Source organism: Thamnophis sirtalis, unplaced genomic scaffold (genome assembly GCF_051295495.1).
Source record: "Thamnophis sirtalis isolate CommonGarterSnake01/CBP01778 unplaced genomic scaffold, rThaSir2_p1.2 scaffold_8, whole genome shotgun sequence".
NCBI lineage: Eukaryota > Metazoa > Chordata > Lepidosauria > Squamata > Natricidae > Thamnophis > Thamnophis sirtalis.
In genome coordinates this window covers 61,090,247-61,115,631 of record NW_028261388.1, presented here as the reverse complement: position 1 = coordinate 61,115,631, position 25,385 = coordinate 61,090,247, and the positions used below count along the sequence as shown (strand labels likewise).

Sequence of the window (25,385 nt, the reverse complement as noted above, 5' to 3'; positions counted from 1 at the left end):
CACGTGTGCACTGGACCCGTGCCCCTCCTGGCTGGTCGCGAACAGCAAGGAGGTGACGCAGGGCTGGATCCAGGCGATGGTGAATGCCTCCCTTCGGGAGGGCTTCTTTCCTCCGCCATTGAAGACAGCGGTGGTGAGACCCCTCCTGAAGAAGCCATCTCTGGACCCAGCCATTTTGAATAACTACCGTCCAGTCTCCAACCTTCCCTTTGTTGGGAAGGTTGTTGAGAAAGTGGTGGCCTTTCAGCTCCGATGGTCCTTGGATGAAGCCGATTATCTGGATCCCTTTCAGTCTGGATTCAGGCCTGGCTTCAGCACGAAAACCGCTTTGGTCGCACTGACCGATGATCTCTGGAGAGCCAGTGATGGAGGTCATGCCTCTGTCTTAGTGCTTCTTGACCTCTCAGTGGCCTTCGATACCATTGACCATGGTATCCTTCTGCGATGGTTACGAGAGGTGGGGGTGGGAGGCACCATCCTTCGGTGGTTCTCCTCCTACCTCTCGGACAGGTCGCAGTCGGTGTTGGTCGGGGGGGGCAGAGGTCGACCCCTAGGCCCCTGAAATATGGGGTCCCACAGGGTTCGGTCCTGTCCCCCCTCCTGTTTAACATCTACATGAAGCCGTTGGGTGAGATCATTCGGCGGCACGGGATAAAATACCATCAGTATGCGGACGATACCCAGTTGTATCTGTCCGCCCCGTACCAACTCAGTGAAGCGGTTGACGTGATGTGCCAGTGCCTGGAGGCTGTCAGGGTCTGGATGGGGGTTAACAAGCTTGCGCTCAATCCAGACTAGACCGAGTGGCTGGTGTGTTTCCCTCCCAAAAATTTGGCTAGTATTCCATCACTCAGGCTGGGGGGTGAAATTTTATGCCCCTCAGACAGGGTTCACAATTTGGGAGTCCTCTTGGACCCACAGCTGACCTTAGAACATCATTTGTCAGCTGTGACCAGGGGGGCATTTGCCCAGGTTTGCCTGGTGCACCAATTGCGTCCCTACCTGAACCAGGGGGCACTCGCAACAGTCACTCATGCCCTCGTGACCTCAAGACTGGACTACTGCAATGCGCTCTACATGGGGCAGCCCTTGAAGAGCATTCGGAGACTCCAGCTCATCCAGAATGCAGCCGTGCGAGCGATTGTGGGTGCACCTTGGTACACCCACGTTACACCTATCCTCCGCGAGCTGCACTGGTTACCGATTGGTCTCCAGATATGCTTCAAGGTGCTAGTCGTCACTTATAAAGCCCTTCATGGTATTGGACCTGGGTACTTGAGAGACCGCCTGCTACCAATTACCTCCCAAAGACCCATTAGATCACACAGATTAGGCCTCCTCCGGGTTCCGTCTACTAGCCAATGTCATCTAGCTACTACCCAGGGGAGGGCCTTCTCTGTGGCGGCTCCGGCCCTTTGGAATGAGCTCCCCGCAGAGATTCGGTCCCTCACCTCTCTCCAGGCCTTCCGAAAAGCCGTTAAAACCTGGCTGTGTCAGCAAGCCTGGGGTCGATGAGTTCCCTTCCCCTCTCAAAGCGTGTTGCTGTTGGTTGTTTTAAATTCCCTGTACTTTTTGTTGTAGTTCTTGTGTTTCCCTTCCCCTCCTTTGGGTTTGTGCGCCACCCTGAGTCCCGCCGGGAATAGGGCGGCATATAAATAAAATGAACCTTGAACCTTGAGAGCAAAAAGTAACAGTCTTGAAATATAAAAATGTTGTAGAATAAACAGTATTTTACTTTATTCATCCAGATTTTTGCAGAAGGGACCCTCATTTGAGAACTACTAATTAAGACACAAACCTAAAAGGGTACCATCTCTCCTTTGGTGCAATTGCAGGATACTCAATGTCTCCAAATCTCTGCACTTTAAATCCAATGCTTTTGGATCTTCCACACACCAGTTCAGATATTTATTATTCAGGACTATTCAGATTAGGCTAGTGCAATTTACTTCAACTTTTCATCAACCTGATCCTTTTCAAGTACATTACACTACAATGCCCTTTATTTATAGTAGCATCCTTTTTAGTTGGAAATCATGGTGGTTTTGGCTAACCTGTTAGACGACCCTAGCTCCCTGGAGTCTTGCATAATATTTTTCCATCATTTGTCCTGGTTATCTTTTTAACCAGGTTCAGGAGGTGAATTTGAGGCTTAACACAGATCTCCTGAGATAGCAGGATTAATGGCAGATGTCATTTAGGTACAGAAGAAAATAGATGTGAACTAAACTTTTGCTGGAACCTTTTGGTAGCTTCTCTCATACACATTTGATCATAATCTGGTCTCAGGGGGCTGACATATGATTTCCTGGTGAATTTTCTTTACACATCATGTGTCAGACTTTTTCTGCATTGGAAGAGCACTCCACAGAGCTATCAATTTATTTCAAAGATCTATTATAAATCACAGGCACAAAGAAATGAAATGGTCTACTGAACATGCAAGGGAGCATGCCATTTTGTTTATGACTTTAAAATGAATGTACATTAAAATAATTATGACCTACATAAATGTTTTGATTTCATTTTGAATCAATATAGGGTTAATTCAAGTTGCAAGGAGTACTGATTCCTAGACCAAAGTATAATAATTATCATCTGCATGAGGTATGGATAAGAATTAGGGACTCTAATCAATGGCTAATTATAAATCAGTATTATTTATTCAGTGCAATAAGTGTATTTTGGTTACTTGTGATTGCATTCCATTTAAGAAGAGTTATTCTCCACAAATGACATTTTGTCATTTTATTTTTTATTTTTTATTTTCAAAACAAACACAACACATAAAATCTTCCTTTTTTACATACTGTAGAAAGTGTATCAGTTGGTTACAAAAAACTTTCGTGTACCTCTTCCACAGTCATCAAGCATAATTTATATTAACTCAAGTGTTTTAACTCAGATATTTATACATATTACCGTCATCATACCTCCATTTTCATTTGACTATAGTTGGTTAAATGTCCTTCATCATAAAATATACCAAGGTTTAATACATAACCACATACTGGCATTATATTTACTATTTCTAAAATCCTCCAATGACACTAAATCCTTATGTCCTATACTAGCTAAACATCTATTATATTTAATAACAAAGTTTTCTATCCTTCTTTCCAAATCGCTGTTTACAATTCACATATCATTTTCTTATATTGTACACACACAGAGACATATATATATATATATATATATATATATAAACACAAGTTATTATCATTATCCCTCCTTTATTTGACTATATCCTGCATCATATCATTTTTCCCCTAGTAATCAAGACTTAACTAAATCTAACTTAATTCTTTTTATTATTATACAATTGTATCACAGCGGCCAGTTGTTTTGCCGGATTTGGCATTGGTTACTAGTCGGGACCCACCCAGGGGCCTAGGATGTCGTAACGTATTTTCGTAATATGCGTGCCGATCCAAGCAGTGCGGCTTTTTGCATTTGACTGATGGTGATTTTGTCAATTTTTAACTGTTTTAAATGTAATTCCAGTGCTTTTGGAATAGCACCCAGTGTGCCAATTACCACTGGAATTATCACTGCTGGTTTGTGCCATTGTCGTTGAATTTCGATTTTTAAGTCCTGGTATCTTGCAATTTTTTCATGTTCCTTCTCGGCGACCCTGCTATCACCTGGTATTGCGATGTCTATGATTGTGACCTTATTTTTCTCAACCAGTGTGATGTCTGGTGTATTATGCGCCAGTATTTTGTCGGTTTGTATACGGAAATCCCACAAGATCTTGACCATCTGATTTTCGGTGACTTTTTCAGGCTGATGTTCCCACCAGTTTGTTGCTGTTTTAATATTATAATTTTTGCACAAATTCCAATGGATCATTTGTGCTACTGAATTGTGCCGCAATTTATAATCAGTCTGCGCGATTTTTTTACAGCAGCTGAGTATGTGATTAATTGGTAGATCTCATTCCCTACTGCCAACCAAATTATTATTATTATTATTATTATTATTATTATTATTATTATTATTATTATTATTATCCTTTATATATAATCCAAAAGGGTTTCTAATCTTCCTTTCATGGGTTCCATTTAATATTTATATCCAGTTATTACTTATGATCACTATACATTGTATACATTATTATCATTATCAATTATTTATTTAACTATATCTACTATCACTAAATTTCACTAAGTTTAGCTAGTTTTAAATTATACTCTTCCATCTATCAACCTGTATCTTTCCAGTAACAAAACAGTATCATATATTCTGCCATTTGTGGCATCAATCCTCTAATCATCTCCTTAATCAGCTTTGTATGGACTCATCTTAGCAACTCTTTGCTTATAAGATTTCTCATGTAATTTCGATGCCCTTCTTCTGTTTCCTTAATCTGCTTATCTTTGATTGTTGTTGGTGTTATCAAATCTATTGCTAATAAGATTTCTCTCTTTAAGATCATAAATTCTTTTATTTTTCCTCTTCTGTATCTTCCCATCTGGGGTAAGTTTCCCCTCCATTTAATTCTTCTTTCAGTATTCCACTCATTCCATTTTCAGAAACAAACCAATCACTATAAGTATCAGCAATTTTAATTTATTTATATTTATTTTCCTCTTTGATTTTCTGGATTTTAACTGCCTTAACTTTTTCCATTTGATGAATATCTTCAACTTCTCCTTCATATTTTACTGTTAGATGCACTAAGTAATCCAACGTCTTCTCGATCCTCTCATTTGTATTTGACAATTTCTGTATTTCTGAGAATATCTTTTGCAGATTTAAAACTTCTTTCTGGTGTTGAAATTGCACCATGATTTCCAGCTGACAAACACCACTACTCTATCTTAGAAGTTTTTAGCAGAATTAAGCATCACAATAAATATTTCACCTTTCTCTGGTTAAGAATCTATTTCAAGGGGACATCTGTGTGTTTTTCTTCACTCTCTATAAACAAGCTCTGTGTCCTTGAAGTGCCAAGCCAGGATAATCAGTGAAAAAATTATTTCATTTCCAATACACAAACATCTAGCTTCTGAGTAGCAGTGTTACAAAATTACAATGTTACCATTTCTTTGTTTCTTTTTGTAATCTTTTTGTATTTCAAGTTTTAAAAAGGTCCGATTTTTAAATGAGTTAGAAAAACACCCACAGCAACGAAAGAGGAGAGTTTTATTCCATAGATTACGGAGAGTAGTCAAAGAAAAAAAATAGAAAAAGGAAACTTAATCCGTTTGTTTTAAAAGGCTTGCATATATTCCATCCGTAAAGATAGCATTTAAAAAGTAAGATAACCCACTGTTCAAAATCAGTCCAAATTTAATTCCGCCGCTTATTTCTTCTGTTCTCCAGTTTAAATTAATTTTAAGGTTTTTTATAGGCAGTCACTTTTAAAACAGTAAAAAATCCTCACCAGCTGAAAACACTTTCTCTTTCCATATCCTTCCATTTTGGAGCCGCCCTGTCCTCATCAGCCATTTGGGGCTGGATTTGTTGTCACCGGCTTGAAGAGTTTCTCTTGGATCAATCAGCGACTTTGTGATGTCCCTGTGATCAGCAAGATGTATTCTTCCTGTTCACCATCTTTATGGGATGGTTTAGGTCCATTTGGACCACCCAGAGACAAAAGTGTCAACTGCGATCTCAGAGCATTGAGATTGCATGTCGTGTCGTCACGACTTTGGTTCCTCCCCTCTCCACAAATGACATTTTTATTGGTTTTTGGGGAGTATGGGGAGAGGATATATCATCATGGAAATGGAAAGAAATATGAGTAGAGTTAATTTCAGATTTATCAGTACAATGCATTAGACCATAACTAAATCTCATAATATACTATTTTTCCTGGAAACTCGTAGTTCAAGCAGACATATTTCACGAGGTAATCATTTCTAATTGGAAGGCAATTTTCTATCAAAGTAGAAATAAGTATACAATTTCCCTTTATAGTATATGACAGTTGCATTTAAGCCAGTAGTGAAATTCAAATTTTTTCCCTACCAGTTCTGTGGGTGTGGCTTGGTGGGAGCGTGACTTGGTGGTCATGTGACTGGGTGGATGTGGCTTGGTGGTCATGTGACCTGGTGAGTGTGGCTAAACAACTGACCCACACACACAATGTAAAAGCAGCAGGACTTCACACAAAATGGCCCCTGCAACAAGCAGGAACCTCACAGACAATGAGCTGGTTTTTGCACAGCTGATCGGTAGTAAAAAAAAATGCTTCAAAAAAGTTTTTTAAAGTTCCAACGATTGTGCGGCACAGCTGATTGTCACACAGCTGATCGTCTGAACTTTTAAAACTTTTTTTTTAAAATTTTTACTACTGATTCGGGTGAACGGTAGCATTTTTTACTACCTGTTTGGGCGAACCAGTCCAAACCAGTAGCATTTCACCCCTAATTTCACCCCTTAAGTCTTTCTGAAATAATTCTTTGATTCTGTAGATATGCATTTTAACCCTTATATTTTCTATTTGAGCAGAAAATACTATTTTTATATTTGTTTAAGACTAATCTAGACAAGATGAGCAGCACATAAATATAATAAATACATAAATACATAAACAAACAAATCAGGTTTGAATGCATTTATAGAGTAAATTAGATGATAAGTAATGTGGCTCCACTCCTTGCCTTTATACTTTCTTTCTCCTATCATATAGAGCCAACATCTCTCACTTGTGAACCACTAAGGACCCTTGGCATGGCTATTTATTTTCTTCTGCCCAGTTGAAGAGCAAAGCAGGAGAAACAAGATTATTATAAAGCAGCCTTCACATTGCTCCTTGTTCCCTCTCAGGGAGCTTTGCCTTGCCTTCTATCCCTTCCAAGATCTTTATGAAGCAAGAAACCACAACCACTAGGAGGGAGTGGGGATGTCAGCCTCTGCTTCGCTGCTGCTTTTCAGCTGCCATTGAAATGGGGAGGGGGGCATAGTATTTGGGAGGGGAATCGTTATGTACTGGAGGATTGTTATTAGGAGCTGCCCTGACTATCAATCTGCGCATGTGGAAGAGGGGAGTTTCCTGCCAAGGCCAACCGTCCAGCATTCCACCCTGATGATGCTTTTTGAAGACATCTCCCACCTGACGATTGGGTGAATTATTATTGGACTATGAAATGGGGTGCCAAGGGGAGGGGATTGAATTATACATGATATCTATTGCTTTCGCGCCAATTTACTCAGACTCAGCTTTGCTTTGCTACTCATCGTTTGTAATTAGTAAAAGTACACTTAATTCTAAGCATGGAGTTGAGTGGTTTCTTTCCTGATTATTAAACGAAGGAGCACCTGACATTAAGCTGAGTCTCACCTCACACCCAACCCGGAGTGAACACCTTCCGTGGGGGGTGCCCTCACAGGAAAAAAAAGATGTCTTTACATGACAGTGACCAGGAGGAAGAAATGGGAGCAACAGCAGCACCATCATTAATGGAAATGCTGGCCGATCTGAGAGTGGAGGAACCTAGGTGGACTTGGGGAGTGGGACAGAAAGAGGAACCTGAGGAACCACTAACTGGAGTCATGAGGAGGAGGCCCACGAAACCAGCTGCTGACTGGCGTGGCTCTAAGGATAAAGACTACAAGATGTCCCAAGCCATGAAACTCCTCGAAGAGGTGTGGGGCGAATGCCGGGCTCAAGAGAGTGGTGTGGAAAGGGGACCGGCGGAGGAACTAGAGAGAAGGTACCCATTGCTTAGCTTAAGGGAGACTGGGGGGACCAAAGGGGAATGTGCACAAGAAAACCCAGCACCGACCTCTCCCCCTGCAGCTAGAGACATTCTGAGAGCGGGGGGGGCAGGCGACGTCAGATGGCTAAGGTCCCACCCTTAAGAGTAAAGTACGATGGAGAACCCAGTGGTTTGGGGTTGTTTATAATTCAGGTTTGGAATTATATGCAAATATATGGGCCTGACCTGGACTCTGATGAAGCTAAAGTAAGAATAGTGTTAATGGCCCTAGAGAAGAAAGCAGCTGACTGGATGGTTGGATTACATAATAGTGACTCCCCTTTCCTGAGGAATTTTGATGGGTTTATGGCAGCCATGAGAAGACGCTTTGACCATCCTCTCACTGAGCGCTGGACTAGACTAAAATTTACGACCTTCAGACAGGGGAAAAAGACTGTGCCTGAATATCTACAGGAATTCCAAGAATTATCAACTTATATGAGGGGATGGTCTGAAGAGGCCTTGTTAGATCGGTTCGCGGATGGCTTGAACAAAGACGTTTACCAGCAGTGTGTAAACAGAAGACTTCCCCGCTGCTTAGAACCTTAGTACAATCATGCTGCAGATGTTGAAGTTGATTTGGCTAGACTTCGTTACAAGGAAGAGGGAGAAACTGTGAATTCCCCTCTCCCCACCAAATCTCCCCTCCCAAAGGTGCAGAAAGGGGGAAGGGGAGGATTCACAGGCAAGCCCAAGCCTTCCGTCTGCTTCCGCTGTGGGAAGGAGGGGCACCATGCTGTGAATTGCCGAGTCAAGATGACCCACACTGCTCCGCCCTCCTGGAGGGAGAAAAAACCTGAGAAGCCTCCCGGCAAGAAAAAAGAACCTGTTTTGAAGGGGGAGGAGATTTCTCGACGCTTCAAGCCAGAGGAAGGAGGGAGCAGAAGCCCCAGTTCGTCTGACGACAGTGACTATGAGGATGCAGACCGCTGGGTAAGTTCCTGCTCGGGGCCCATGCTTATCCCAGTTGAGTTTAGAGTGCCCTCTTCTGACACAAAAGAGAAAATTCTGGCTCTTTTAGACTCTGGTTGCTCACGTTGCCCACAGATAGTTGAGAAAATGGGCTTGAAACTGAAAGCTTTAAAAATCCCGATTGCATTTTGCCAATTAGATGGCTCTATTGCAAGGGGCAGTCCTGCTCATTTTTCTACAGAGCCCATCGAAATATGGCTGGCAACCCACCAAGAGATAATAACTTTTATTGTAGCCCCAGGGATGGACCGGCCCCTTATTTTAGTACTCCCCTGGCTCCATAGATGGAACCCATGCATTAACTGGAGAGATGGGTGGTTGCAGATTCGGTTGGCCACACCTCCTGAGGGGAGGATGGAGAATCCAGAGTCTGATGAAACTGTCCCCAAACTAGCGGCCAGAGGGCAGGAAAGAATTGAGGGGGAGGAAAGAATTCTGAAGGAATTCAATAGGTTCAATTTTACTTTGAAATACATTCCAGGAGGGAAGAATTTTATGGCTGATGAAAGTCAGGTGCTCCATTTAATAATCAGGAAAGAAACCACTCAACTCCATGCTTAGAATTAAGTGTACTTTTACTAATTACAAACGATGAGTAGCAAAGCAAAACTGAGTCTGAGTAAATTGGCGCGAAAGCAAAAGATATCATGTATAATTCAATCCCCTCCCCTTGGCACCCCATTTCATAGTCCAATAATAATTCACCCAATCGTCAGGTGGGATATGTCTTCAAAAAGCATCATCAGGATGGAATGCTGGACGGTTGGCCTTGGCGGGAAACTCCCCTCTTCCACATGCGCAGATTGATAGTCAGGGCAGCTCCTAATAACAATCCTCCAGTACATAACGATTCCCCTCCCAAATACTATGCCCCCCTCCCCATTTCAATGGCAGCTGAAAAGCAGCAGCGAAGCAGAGGCTGACAGGGGAATTAGGTGAATGTTGTGCATGTAAAATACTGTACGGACTGGAAAAAAGAAAATAAGAGCTGAGGTACATGCATTCTCAGATGGGAATGTCAGTTGGTCCTACCTGAACTGCATGTTTCAAGGGTGGGCGTGGGAGCAGTCACTGTATGGGTATTGTTTCGGCCCAATTGCCTTGAGACTGAGGTAAATCTGAGGACACTCCCTCTGTTCCTCCTGGTGACTCCCCAGATTAACTGATGATTCAGAAGAAGGACCTGGAAGGGAAGATTAGAAAAACAAAACCAACGGCAGCTTCTCTTCCTGAAACGTGAATGGTCTGTGGTTGACTACTCAGGCCCGGCGCTGGTGCCTGATGGGTGGGAAGTGACTGCTCCCACGCCCACCCTTGAGACATGCAGTTCAGGTAGGACCAACTGACAGTTTCCAAGGTGGGGCGTGGGAGGAGTCACTGTATGGGACATATCCAAGCTAGATGTCCGTGGGAGGGATTATTGAGCCTGAGTTTCCCAAGTGTCCAGGACACCCTGAAGAACCCGCTTCCTGAAGGATGCCTCGGCCAAGGCATAGGTATCTAGCCAGTAATGCTTGATGAATGGTGAAGTAGAGGACCAGGCTGCAGCTCTGCAGATGTCCTTGATGGGGGGCCTGGGGGGCCCAGGCCGCTGAGATGGCTGCACTCCTGGTGGAGTGTGCAGTAATGCCCTGTGGCACGGGCAGCCCTCGGGCCTCGTAGGCCTTGGAGATGGCCAACCTAATCCACCTGCTGATGGTGGTAGGCGAGACCTTGGCACCTTTGGAAGACGTGTGGTAGGAGACAAAGAGTGCATCCAACCGTCTGAAGGGGGCTGTGCACTTGAGATAAATGCGGGTGGTGGATCTCCTTCTGGAAACCTCAAGGGTGCTGATGACTCTGGAAGAGATCTGGGACACCCTCAATTGCTCCCACTCAGGCGCCTGACGGTTAGATTGAGCCACTCCGGGTCTGGGTGGCTCAGACTCCCCTGGCGCAGCTCTACCCTCTCCTGTGGAAGACGCCAAGGAGGGAGGACTGACAACTCCACCAGATCCATGAACCAGGGTCACCGTGGCCAGTGAGGGGCTACAAGGATGATCTCTGCCCTCTCTTGCCACCAGCTTCCTCACGACCCCTGAGGGGGAGCGGAGGGAAGGCATACAGGAGGCCTGCCGGCCACCTGCAATGTAGTGAGTTGGTCTCCACCGCCTCCCATGTGGGAAACTGGGATATGAACTTCGGAACCTGTGTGTTTGATGGAGTGGCGAAGAGGTCCACCGTCGGATGACCGAACCTCTGGCTGATCTGGGCAAAGATGCTGGGATGAAGTTGCCACTCCCTGTGGTCCACCGTCTCCCTGCTGAGCCAGTCTGCCTGCTGGTTGTCCACTCCAGAGATGAGCTCTGCTCGAATCGACAGGAGGTTCTGCTCCACCCAACACCCTAGGCGCTTTGCTTCATCGCAAAGAGCCACGGAGTGAGTGCAACCCTGTTTGTTGATGTGAGCCTTTGCTGCCACGTTGTCCATGAGAACCAGGATGTGATTCCCAGCGACTGTCTGTTTGAACCGGCGAAGGTCTAGGTGGCTTGCCATTAGCTCCAGCCAGTTGATGTTTTTCCGCAGGTCCATCGGCGTCCACCAGCCCTGGGCCAGCTGGGACTGCAGGTGGGCTCCCCAGCTGAACAGACTTGCACCCGTGGTGAGGAACAGCCTGTCTGGTTCCCTGAAAAGAGACCCCCTTCACCAGGGAGGAGGACCTCCACCAGCGGAGGGATAGCAGTACCTGCGGGGTCACTAGGACCTTGAAGCTGGCGTTGGATGTTCCGTTCCTCTGGTGGGGAAGGAGGAACAACTGCAGGTCTCTGGTGTGGAGGCGAGCCCAGAGGACGATCCTGATGCAGGATATGAGCTTCCCGAGGATCCTGGAGAGAAGTGCTAAGGGAACAGATTGGAGCCTGCGAATCTCCTGGACCAATTCCACGATGCTGTCCCTGCGTTCTTGGGATAGGAAAACCCTACCCTCCACTGAATCTATAATGGTTCCCAGATGTTGGAGCCTGGTGGAGGGAGTCAGGTGGCTCTTCTCGAAATTAATCAAGAACTCCAGGAATGCCAAGGTACTGATGGTGGTAGTGAGATCCCTCTCTGCACGGGGAACTGAGGGGGCTAGAACTAAGATGTCATCTAAATAACAGTGGAGGTGAACTGGAAAGGAACTGAGGTAGGCCGCGGCCATTACCTTTGTGAAGGTTCTGGGAACAGAGGCCAGACCGAAGGGAAGGGCCCTATATTAGTAATGGTCTCCCTGGTATGAGAACCTGAGAAACCTGCGATGGTCAGGGGCGATCATAATGTGCAGGTAGGCCTCCGTGAGGTCGATGGAAGCTAGGAAATCCCCCTGCCTGACCCCTTCCAAGATGGATTTGAGGGAGGTCATCTTGAACTTCCGGTAGACTATTCTGGAGTTCAAGAGCTTAAAGTCTAGGATGGCCCTCCACCCCCCTGAACCATTGGGAACTAGGAAAAGGAGTGAGTAGAACCCTGATCCCTTCTCCTCCTCCAGAACCGGCTCTATGGCACTAATGTCCAGGAGGTGACGGATGGCTTCGGGCATGAGGGCACGCTTAGTCAGGTTCTTGGAGGAGGGAAAGATGCGGAATCTACTGGGTGAAAGAGAACGCAACTCCAGATGGAGTCCCGAACCTGATGGTCTGGAGGACCCAGGCATCTGGAGTGATGCCCTCCCAGTGGTCTGTAAAGTGAGAGAGGAGACCGCCGATGGGTAGATTAGATCCAAATCACCCCTGCGGAAGAAGCAGCCAACCCCCCCCCCCAAAAGGGCCGCTTGCTGGCCTGCTGGGGTCTAAACCTCTCCCTGGAGAACTGCCTGTCCCCCTGTCTGGAGTACCTGGGAGCAGAGTACCTTTGAGCCTGGTTGTCCTGGTCCAGTTGTCAGTATGAAGCTCTCCTGACATATGGCGCCGCTCGGTGGTCTGCATGTCTGGTGGTGGACGGGAAGACCTTTCTTCGATTTTTATCCTTGACGAGGATGGGGTCCAAGGCGGGTCCAAAGAGCTTGTCGCCTGTGTATTCTGCCTCTGCCAGGGGCCACTTTGCCCAGAAATCAGCCTGTCAATGACAAAGCCATAAAAGGTGTCTGGATGCCACCGAAGATGATAGAGCCCTGGAGGCATATTTTACTGCATCCAGGGTTGCGTCGGCTGAGAACTGGGTCGCTGCCAGCAGCTTTGTGATGTCCTGTTGGAGTCTGACATCTGAAGCGGGCATCCTGTCCCGGATCTGCCCCAGCCACAAGATGGTGGACCTATTAAAGAAGGATGCGGTCTCCCGCCACCTTGATGGCCCACGAAACGGCCTGGAAGATCTTACACATGACCAGTTCCGCTCTCCTGTCCTCTGCCTTAAGACAGGTGGAGATGTCTCCTGTTACTACGGAGGAAGCGGAGGCCAAGGCTGCCACTGGAGCGTCCACAGAGGGCACCTGCAATGCTTTGTTAAAAGATGCACTTAAGTTGTAGAATCTGCAATCATTACTCCCAGGAGTGGGGAAGGAACCCAGTTTGGTCCACTGTGACTTCAGTACCTCCAGGAAGAGGTCTGGTGTGGGGATCTCCTCCTTCTCAACCTGGGGCCTGTGAAATGGGCCCTGCTTTTTCTTCCCCCCCGCTAGTAAGAGCCAAGGTGGCGCAGTGGTTAAATGCAGCACTGCAGGCTACTGCTAGATCAGCAGGTCAGCGGTTCAAATCTCACCGGCTCAGGGTTGACTCAGCCTTCCATCCTTCCGAGGTGGGTAAAATGAGGACCCAGATTGTTGGGGGCAATATGCTGACTCTCTGTAAACCGCTTAGAGAGGCCTGAAAGGCCTATGAAGCGGTATATAAGTCTACTGCTATTGCTATTGCTAGTACTAGGGGTGTGGGGGCTGGCTAGTAGCTGGAAGAGGATCCAGATCTGCTGTGGCCTTGGCCTTGCACAGAAGGGAACTGAACAAAGAGGAAGGGAACAACCCTGCAATGGAGGGGGGCTCTGGGGTAGAGGGGTCCTCATCTTTTGAAAACCCCAAATCCTTCTGTTTCTTGCTCCCTGACTCTGAGCCTTTGCTGGCAGTGGAAGGTGATGAGGCTTGTGAGTCTCTGGGGACTAGAGACTCAGGCCTGGCTGAGTGGTCCTGTGGAGCCCCATGGGTAAACCGGGGCCTGGCTCCCTGAAACTGTTGCTGCATGCCTGAGGCTATGCCATCAGCAATAGCCCTGGCCAGCACATTCTGGAACCCTTCTGACAGTTCTGGGTAGGCAGAGGAAAGGGTAGGGGGCCCCCTGTTGTCCCTGAGCTCAGGGGCCTGAGGGGCCAAATGCTGCCTGGGAGAACCCACTGCCCTATGTCCAAAGGGGTCCCCTCTTGCACTCGGTGAATGAGAGGGAGATAGGGGAGGGGACAGTGGACTACGCTCCCTCGAGTATCTCTCTGGGCCTGGAAAGCCAGGTGTCTGTGAGAAAGAAGGGGGCCTGCAGGGAGAGCGAGACCTAGCTGGGGAGGGGCTGATGCAATCCCTAGCCCTCCTGCTGGTCGCCCTGGTAGAAGGGACCTCCTGCCTAGGCCTCTCCGTTCTGGAGGATTTGGAGGAACTCTTCCTAGGAGGTGATCTCCCCCTGGGCCTTGGGCCTGCCCCCCTGGAGTATCCCTCACCCAGATCAGAAGGCCCTAGAGAGCTGGAAGCCCTGGCTCCCTTGCTCCGCGTGGCATCTGCCATCGCAGTACTCACAGTTGGATGAAAAGCCTCTCTCTCTCTTTCTGCCTCTGTGGCCTGGTCTCCCTGGGCCTCGTGGATCCGGTGCTCCTTTGGATCCGGGCCGTTCCTGACCGTCCGCCGACCTGTGGACCGAATGGAGACCATTGCACCGCTCTGTGCTGGGCGTTCCCCGGATGGCCAGCTCAGAGCTTGGCCCGACGACCCTGGTGCTTCTAGCAGTGGAGAGGAGCTGCAGCAACTGAGAGCAGTTGCTTAGTCGCTCCGCGCGTGCACCCACGAAGCCTCAAAATGGCGACCGTCGATTATGCGGCCCGATTCCTAGAGCGGTTCCAGCTGAACCGTTCCTTCTTCCTCTCGCTACCTCTGGAGTCTTCGTGGCTCCGATGGCTTCCTCTTCTCCTCCAGATGGCAGCTGGCTGTGAGGCTTGGCTTTTGCCCCCCCCCTCCACCGGGTTCCGGTGTTGCGGGGCCTGCAAGGCTGCAATGAGCGCAGGGGCACTTAGGCAGCCAGGAAAAAGGGCATGAAACCGAGGCAGAAGAGGCAAAAATTAAAAGTAGCTAAAGAAAAAATCCTGTTAGGCCGAAGACTGAGGTTAATCTGGGGAGTCACCAAGAGGAACAGAGGGAGTGTCCTCAGATTTACCTCAGTCTCCAGGCAATTGGGCCATAACAATTCCCATACAGTGACTCCTCCCACGCCCCACCTTGGAAACTAAATGTGATTCTTAAAAGATGGCCTGTTACTGTTGCATCATTCTTCTGCTTCTCTCTGCTGCTGCAATTGCCATTTGAAGACCTTATTTTGACCCTAAAATGGAAAGACAGACCTCTCAGATATATCTCCAAAAACCTCTCTATTAAGAAGAAAAGACTGAAATACTGTTCTTCCTGGAAATTTCTGTTGTAATATCCTAGTTCTCTGCTCTGGATTCAAAGGATTGAAGTCAGCTATTATGATAATGATGTAATTTTTCCAGAAAATAAGTGGGATAGAGAGTGAATAAGGAGAGAAAAAGCAGCTATGCTTTTTGCTCATTTTCAAGCGCAATTGCTCCTGGTAAAAGCTAACTACGCATATGATCATTGGACTAATTGGAGAGTGTGACTTTCTTTCCTACCCACCATTGCTGTTGCTAATGGAGGGTTAACAGATCTCCAAAAAAGCCATTTATAAACTGTTTTATAGAGCTCTCACGTGCTCACCTGGAGACACAGATGTGGCAGGGAATCAACCTTTTCAAGTGGGGGCAAAGGATGGGAGAAACATTATGGAAAGTATTTTTCTCCTGTTGCAAAGAATATTTCTCCTGGTGCAAAGTTTATATTTTCTGTAAACTCAGGAGCAAATCATTTTACATTTGGCTGTCTGGAATAAGTGGCTATTGAATTCCATGCATTTGTATGTGAAAGATTTCTCCCTTCAAATAAAAGTAGAACCCATTTAGTCTGATTAATCTAGCTATGAACCCAGATTTTGCAGTAATTCTTCAGATTTACATTACTACAGAAGCACATACTCCTAACCTAAGTTAATATTTCAGGATAAGCAAGAACAGAGCAGTGCAGAACAAGGAAAACGGGAGTAAGAAATAGTAAGCAAAAATATTAAAACCATCAAATAAAAAAAGAAACAAAGCACACCTAAATTTAGTTTGTACTGTAATTTCCATATATTTTTCTGTTTTCTTATCCTTGCAAACCATTTGTGATCCCAGCAACAGACTCATAGACTGCTTCATTACATAGTTCTTTTAACTTCTCAACTCATTCTAAGAATTACATCAGCTCCAAACAACCACAACATTCTTAATCTTCTTTCTCTCAACCTATTCACTCTTTTTTCATTTTTGTATTCAGTCCACATTTATTTATCATACATGCATTCCTGACTTTGGGTTTTGTTTTGTTTTTTGCTTTTCTTCACCAACTCAATTACCAATGCCCACTGCATTAAATCAATTCTCACTTCCATATCACAATCTTATATATAGCCATTATAGCTTCTTTGGCAAACATCCATTCTTTACAAATGCAGAATACTACCTTTCTATATGTATTTGTACATCTTAATTTTTTTCAGTCAATTTCCCCATATTTCCCATATTTACTATGGGAATAGCAATACATTTGACATTCTACTATGGTAGTCAAAAATCACCTACTTGCCCTTTGATATATTAATTTGCAGATACCTCATTACATTATCCAATATACTTGCTGCAAATTATTAAAGTTGTCAATCAACAACATGGCATTAACTCTGTACTTTTTTATTTATTATCAAATATATATGCTACTCATTTTGTACTAAGTAGATGTACATTCACATATGTTCATATTCCCAACCAATATACCTCTAATATCAGTAAAACTATTTCTGACAGATTTGGCCATCAAAATTTTGGATAGAACATCTTGTGTTCCCAGTGTTGGACAATTTATTTTCATACATGTTTTACTCCCATAATTATTACTGTTACCACATTTCACAACCAACCTTCAGCTCCACACTCACATACAATATTCCATTTTGATATTTATTTTATAGTTAAATATTCACTTTATCAAACTGTTTCTCTGAATCAACAATTGTTCAAGAAATCTTCGCATTTCATTTCTCAGTGATCTCTGAAGAACATAAATCTAGTTTACACATTTCTTTATACACATTATATTGTACTTCCCAAATTACATTCATGATCACATCCCTATTCTCTTTCAAACACTTTCCAATTAATTAATCTCCTGTAGTTTTTACATTCATTTTTGTTGAAGGGAAAAATAACATTTTTCCAATCATCAGGCACAGATAAAGCCATCACAACAAACTGAAGTTGCACAGCCAGCACACAGCTATCGCACAAAACATTTCCACATTTAAATTTTTTTCCAACTATGCAATCTACACCTACAGTCTCACCATTTTTTATATCCTGACAGCATTTATTATATTCCTTCATCACTTTTTTATGGAAACTAACAGCAGTTTTTTCAGTTTCACTTTGTGACATGTCATTATTATTCCAATAACAATCTTAAAGAATCTCAATCATTCATTTCAGTCTCAGCCCAAATTATTTCATCACTTCTATTTTTAATTCCATTCACTTTGATGGAAGCTCTTTGTTTAGCCCTTTTCACTATTTGGAAACTATTTATTTTCATCAAAATTGCTTTACATTTTCTCTGTCTAAAAATTCTGCTTGCTCTTTGACTGCATTATTTAAAATTATATTTTTCTTTATATGCTGCATACTACATACATACAACATACTATATCTTTCCATCATATTTTCCTCATTGAAAGTCTTTCATCTCATTCCATAAAATACACTTTCTCATATTCCCCATGTGATTCTACACATTTCTATGTGCAGAGTTTGCTTTGTGACAAAATTATTTTCAAGCAGCTTGTGCACTCTAACTTTCCTTATCCCCACCTCCATTACTTTTTATATGACCCCTACTTTCATTTCCTGTAGTCATTTCTTTCACTCTAGCTTTGATCATTTCTCCCTTCACATAGATTTTCCCAAAGATCCAATTTTCATATTACCAAAATTAATCTGTCCTACCTTCAGAATCTCTCATCACTCTTGTAATCTTCCCTGATTCTTTTTATCTTTCATCATTAACAATCAAATCAATCATGCTTTTAGATTTACATTCATTCTTCTGCCACATCTGCATACACAATGAACAGACTTATGCTTAAAACATGCATTTAGAATAGATCTTTTTCTAAGGAAATATTCATAACTTACCAGTCTCATTCATTCTTTTGTTTCTGAGTAGCCCAATCACTTTTTCTGTACTTTTTTGTTTTATTGCTATCCATCCACTCATGTCCCATAACACAATAAGCTCTGCCCCAGAATAACATTCATTCAGATCAAGAGTATAACTTTCAATCATCACTCACCATTAGATTTCTTTTGTATGCATCAGCACCTAGATAACAATTCAGACTTTCTCATATACATTTTAGTCTTTCATTCATAATAAAGCCTACACCTTTATTTCTCTGAATGTAATTTACAATTTCATTTCACTTTCATTCACATCTATTATATTCTTCCCCTTTCTCTTAGTTTCATAGACACATTTTTCTTTTCTTTTTTTACTTCCTTACTCAAATATTCAAAACTTCAATCTTTGGATACCATGGACACCACCAATAGGTCCATAGATACTGAATATAACCAATCATTATAGTTTTCACCAATTGAAACTCTCACATAATGGTTTAATAAGACAGAGAAGACATGGATTAATTAGCAGATGTAATTCCTGGATAACCTTAAAGAAAGGGAGGAAACCATCAGTCAAGAGAGGCAGCAGCACAATTGTTTAAAAGTCAAAGAAGGAAACCTAGGAAGGGGGGGAAACAACTGTGATGATAGCATCCCCATCAGGACCACATTCAATGGAAAGCATGCTAGGAGGTGAGAAGTCAGGCTCAACTATAAATCTACAGAGCATGCAATCAACCCTAACACTAATCCAGGAGACAATGATGAAGATGCAGGAGGTAATGACAAAAAATCATGAAGAACTTAAGAGTGATATGGGGGAGATGAATGGAGAGATACGCAAACTAGATGATAAAATTGGTATAATGCAGGAAAAGATAACACAAAATGAACAAAAGTAAAAATAGAGGAAGCTAGAATGGAACAAATGGAAAAGAAACTAGATAAAACAGAAAGTAATATGATTGCAGTAAACAAAGAAATGGAAGAGGCCATTCTAAATTTAGAGATGGAGAAACCAATGTTTTATCTTAGATTCCAAAATATAGTGGAAACTAAGGAGGAAGATCTTCCAAAGTTAATGGCCGAACACCTGGCTGAACTTCAGCAAAAAAGCAAGCAGGAAGTGGAAAACAACTTGGACAAAGTGTATAGGGTCCACACAAACTATGCACGCAGACACAAACTTCCAAGAAAGATACATGTAAGATTTACAAGAAAAAAGACAAGAGATGAAGTCTACAGCAAAACAGAAGAAGAGCCTCTGGTCTATAAGGAAAAAGAAATCATAACATTAAAGCAGATACCAAAACAGATAAGGGAGAAGAAACTACCATTTCTTATTGACCCAACTGCTCAAATACAGAGCAATTATTAGATGGCTTATACCTGAGGGGATGCTAATAACCTGGCAGGAAAAACAATCTGTATTGACTCACTGGAAAAGGCACAGGAGTTTTATGATCACTATATAATAGGAGAAGACGAACAAGATAGTAGGGAGGAAGCAGAAAATAAGAGTCAGGAAGAACAGACATCAGAGGAAAAACCTACGGAGCAGGATATAAGGGACTGAAGGGCAACAGAATGACAGGAGAGAAGGAGCCAGGACAAGAACATAAACTGAGACAAGCAGGGACGTGCAGTCACTGGAGGCAGGGGAGGCAGGGTCTCACCAGTCTCATGAGGAAAAGGAAAGATTTTTTTAAAAAAATAATTAAAAAGGCCAAGGTAGTTGCTGCCAGACTCCAACTCACAGTGACTCTGAGTCTGCTTAGTGCTAACTGTAGGGAGAAGCGAGAGAACTATGGGCCTCCTTTGCATAAGGAATTTTTCACCTTTTAAGAGTTAAGCAAGGGTTAAAAAGAGAAAAATTCCTTATGCAAATGAGGCACGTGATTCTCTCGCCTCCTCCTGCAGAGGGCACTTTGTTTAGAGGCTTTTTAAAAACATTTAAGCAAAGTCATCCATGTGGTGACTCTAGCAGCAACTATCCTAGCCTGCCTGGCCCTGGCTAGACTAAATCTTGCATTTTTGACGCAGCTGGAAGGTATGTGGGTCAGAGGGAGGGGGCAGGGGGGAGGAATTCAATATTATTTGTAATGTAATTGTAATTTGTTTTTGTTTGTGTGTGTGTGTGTGTGTGTTTGTGTGTGTTTTATTTTTTAAAGTGCCTTCCGGGCCGAGTGAAGCAACAACCTTCGGACAGGAAAGCATACAGCTTGTTAGAGAGGTAGATTTTAAGGGGGGGTTGAAACAATAGCAATCTTACAAGCTCAAAGTTGGCACATTTAGAGTATTTAGAGTATTTATTAATACTTATAGGCCGCCCTTTTCCCTGAGGGGACTCAGGGCGGCTTACATAAAATGAGGGGAGGGGGTATACAAACAATAAACACACACAATACATAAAAGTAAAATAATAAGCAACATTCATTCATCATTCGGGTGGGGGCAATTATCTTTGTCCCCAGGCCTGACGGGCTAGCCAGGTCTTGAGGGCTATGCGGAAGGCCTGGACGGTGGTGAGGGTACGAATCTCCACGGGGAGATCGTTCCAAAGGGTCGGAGCTACTACTGAGAAGGCTCTCCTCCTTGTAGTTGCCAGTCGGCACTGACTGGCAGATGGAACTCGGAGGAGGCCTAATCTATGTGATCTAATTGGTCGCAGGGAGGTAATTGGCAGGAGGCGGTCTCTCAAGTACGCAGACCCACTACCATGAAGGGCTTTATGAGTGACAAGTAGCACCTTGAAGCGCACTCGGAGATCAACAGGTAGCCAGCGCAGCTCGCGGAGGATAGGTGTTATGTGGGTGAACCGAGGTGCCTAGAGGTCACAAGGGCCCGAGTGACTGTTGTGAGAGCCTCCCGGTTCAAGTAGGGCCGCAACTGGCGCACCAGGCGAACCTGGGCAAATGCCCCCCTGGTCACAGCCATCAGATGATGGTCGAAAGTCAGCTGTGGGTCCAGGAGGACTCCCAAGTTGCGAACCCTCTCTGAGGGGTATAGAATTTGACCCCCCAGCCTGAGCGATGGAACGCTGATCGAATTTTTGGGAGGAAAACACAACAGCCACTCAGTCTTCTCTGGGTTGAGTACAAGCTTGTTATCCCTCATCCAGTCCATAACGGCCTCAAGACCCCGGTTCATCACGTCCACCGCTTCATTGAGTTGGCACGGGGCGGACAGATACAACTGAGTATCGTCCGCATATTGATGGTATCTTATCCCGTGCCTTCGAATGATCTCACCCAGCGGTTTCATGTAGATGTTAAATAGTAGGGGGGATAAGACCGAACCCTGCGGCACCCCATATGTTAGGGGCCTAGGGGTCGATCTCTGCCCCCCCCACTAACACCGACTGCGACCTGTCCGAGAGGTAGGAGGAGAACCACCGTAACACAGTGCCTCCCACTCCCACCTCCCGCAGTCGTCGCAGAAGGATACCATGGTCGATGGTATCGAAAGCCGCCGAGAGGTCGAGGAGAACCAGGATGGAGGGATGGCCTCCATCTCTGGCTCTCCAAAGATCATCGGTCAATGCGACCAAAGCGGTTTCTGTGCTGTAACCGGGTCTGAAGCCTGACTGGAAGGGGCCGAGATAGCTTGCTTCCTCCAAGGACCGCTGAAGCTGGAAGGCCACCACCTTCTCGACAACCTTCCCAACAAAAGGGAAGTTGGAGACTGGACGGAAGTTGTTAAGGACAGCTGGATCCAAGGATGGCTTCTTCAGGAGGGGTCTCACCACCACTGCTTTAAGTGCGGCGGGGAAGTGCCCCTCCCGAAGAGAGGCGGTAACAACCGCCTGGATCCAGCCTCGTGTCACCTCACTGCTGTTGACAACCAGCCATGAGGGACACGGGTCCAGTACGCAGGTGGAGGCACTTACAGCCCTCATGGCCTTGTCCACATCCCCGGGGGCAACATCCTGAAACTCAACCCAGAGGTGATCTACCTCATCCTCTTGTGCCTCGGCTGGAACTGCGGGGATGGAGTCCAAATCCGACCGAAACCGAGCAATTTTGTCCGCTAAGAATTGGGCATAATCCTCAGCTCTACCCTGCAAGGGTTCCCCCGTATCCCTCCTATTTAGGAGGGAATGGGTTATCCTAAACAGGGCGGCTGGGCGGGACTCAGCGGACGCAACCAAGGTGGCAATGTGGGATCTTTTCGCTGCCCTAAGTGCCCTGATGTACTCCTTGGTGCTGGTTGTTAGCATTGCTCGGTTCGATTCGGATTTGTCGGACCTCCATAGGTGCTCTAGGCGTCTCCTCCGGCGCTTCATCTCCCGGAGCTCCTCGGTGAACCAAGGGGGTCTCCGGGATCCGCCACCTCGGAGGGGCCGTAGTGGCGCAATCCGGTCAAGGGTCTCCGATGCTGCCGAGTGCCAGGCAGCAACCAGAGTCTCTACCGGACTGTGGGCGAGAGTATCAGGAATAACCCCAAGCTCCGTCTGGAACCTTAATGGCTCCATAAGTCGCCTGGGGCGGAACCACCTGGTCGGTTCCTCCTCCCTACAGTGGGGGTTTGGTCTCCGGAAGTCGAGCCTCAGTAGGCAGTGGTCTGACCACAACAGGGGTATGATCTCATTACCCCTCAGACCAAGATCACAAGTCCACTGCTCCGAGAGAAATACGAGGTCGAGCATGTGACCCGCTGAGTGGGTTGGGCCCCGGATTACCTGGGTCAAGCCCATGGCCGTCATGGAAGCCATGAACTCCTGCGCCCCATCAGAGTGTTCACCGAGCGACGGCAAATTGAAGTCCCCCAAGACCATAAGTCTAGGGAACTCAATTGCTAGCTCGGCTACTGACTCGAGGAGCGAGGGGAGGGCTGCTGCAACGCTGTTGGGAGGCAGGTACGTTAACAGCAGACCCACTTGACCCTTGAGGTCCAACTTTACCATCAGAGACTCACACCCGACAAGCTCCGGAGCAGGGATCCTACGAGGTGCTAACGACTCCCAGATAACAATAGCCACACCCCCACCCCTTCACTGGGCTCTCGGCTGGTGCAGCACCTGAAATCCTTCTGGGCACATCTCTACGAGGGGGACTCCTCCCTCCGGGCCCAGCCAGGTTTCAGTAATACATGCCAGGTCTGCCCTCTCGTCTAAAATTAAGTCCCGGACGAGAGGAGCCTTGTGAACCACAGACCTGGCATTTAGCGACAGCAGCCTGAGACCAGGGTCCTGATTACTTGCGCCATCTGGCCTCGGAGTGGGACTCATAGGGCCGGAAGGAGGGATTCTGTAACGTAGCGAACCCTCCTTCCCTGGTAATGGCCAGCCCTAAAGTCCCCGCCATATCTGCCCCTCCCTGTTACGACCGTAATGCTCCGGCCCTCTCCCGTGTCTCTGGTCCCCTCAACCACCCCCGTGCCCCCCGCATTCCCCGGCAGGTCCTCCGAATCATACATACTCATGCACTCACCCAGGCAGTCCCCACGTAGCAGTTAAAAACACAAAAATTACAACAATAATAAATAGTAAAAAGTGGGACATTCATTCAATCACATACATATCCCATGCATATCCCGTACAAAAAGAAAGAAGAAAAGATGAAAGAAAAGAAAAGAAAAGATAAGTTGCGCAGTTGATTAAAAGTGCAAGTTCAGATAACGTAACTGGCTCTCAGCGTTCAGGATGGTTAGAATAACTGGAGTCCAGTTGCAGTTCAAATAGGATATATGGGGGAGTGTCTTATATCCCCCTCTTCTGTGAGTTTGAAAAGGTCCAGCAAGTCCGGAACAGTCAAAGATAGCAAAGGCCTTTCTTGCGCAGGCACTGTCCAGAGCAATGCCCCAAGGGTAATAGCAGATGGTAATAGTGGCAATAGTCAAAGCCAGGTGGAGGTGTGCCAGCAAGCCTAGGAATCCAGAGGCCGTGACAAGAAGAGGCCAGATGTTAAGATGCCACAATAAAGAATAGTCAAGTGCCAGGCAGAAAACACAGGGGGAAGCTTCGCAACAGTGGGGACAGGCAAAGATGGAGTCACCTCTGAGGAGCCACCTGACCAAACAAGAGCAGGGGAGGGAGGAGGCAATGGCGGGACAAAAATGGGGCCGAACAAGGAGGAGAGCCATCCGGAGGGACTGCCGCGGCACCAGGCAAAGCCAGCCGCCCAACTTTCTCAGTCCCAGCAATATTTCTGTCCCTCTACTCTCTCTCCGAAACAATAGTAGCCAGGCAAAGCCCCCAGGAGGTACAGCCAGCACTCTCAGCAATATTCTCATCTGTCCGCTCTCTCTCCGGGGCGATGGCGACCGAGCAGAGCCCCCAAGAAGTGCAGCCAACAGTCCCGACAATTCCTCCGTCCGTCCACTCACACTCCGAGGCGATGGCAAGCAAACAAAGTCCCCAGGAGATGCAGCCAGCAGAACGAGGACACCGAAGCCGCTAAAAAACGCCGAAGGACGCCGCCACCAAAAGAAAACGCCGAAGCACGCTGCCGCCGCTCCCAGCATGGCATCGCCTCCCCCACCGCCGAGCAGCACAGGCAACACACAGACCTCCGGCGATTGAGCAAACCGGGGCCACCCGAAAACGGCGGCCCCCGCAAAGGTCTGGACTCTTCGGATCCCCCAGGCTCCAGACATCCCTGAGGACCCCTTCACAGAAGGTGCAAGTTGGTATTTTGGAGTTTTCCAGCGTTTTTCCGTCTGAGTTAGCACGGAGCAGAACGCCTAGCAGCCATCTCTAATCTTGCACATGCACATTAATACAAAGTTTCTGTACACGCTCCAAGCCATCTTGTTTCATTTCCATATTCAACATAATCAGCTAGGAAAAGTTGTTAGATCAAATCAGAGAAAAGAACAGACTTTCTATGGTCTGAATGGATTTGTACTTGATGAAACTCCTGTTAATAAAGGATCGTGATGTGCATTTTGAAGGCAAAACTGCTTCAGATCAGCTGCAGCTTGTGAAACCTTCACGTGGCTCGCGCTAGCCTCGAGCCGCAGCTGTTGCACCACTTTTTTCATAGTGGCGACGTTGGAGGCGCTGGACATGGCCCTCTTCCTCACTCAACTCCGTGCGATGTCGAACTCATAAAAGAGCCGCAGCTGCTGGCAAACGGGCGGCTCGCTGTGTGGGTGGGGTGGTGGGGCTGCTTCTTGGAACTTTCAGGCAAGTTTCTGGCACTTGGAAAACTCCCCCACCCATAGACTCGAGAGAGAGAAGGGGGTGAGAGAGAGACTCAGGCACAGCGTGCGCTGGCAGACTCCTTCGCTCTAAAG

At 46.1% G+C, this 25,385-nt stretch overlaps 1 pseudogene; it reads right to left on the bottom strand.

Moving 5' to 3' along the window:
• Positions 1-24,863: 24,863 nt before the first annotated feature.
• On the bottom strand, positions 24,864-25,158 carry LOC148044440 (guanine nucleotide-binding protein G(I)/G(S)/G(O) subunit gamma-5 pseudogene; annotated as a pseudogene).
• Between the last annotated feature and the right edge of the window lie 227 nt (positions 25,159-25,385).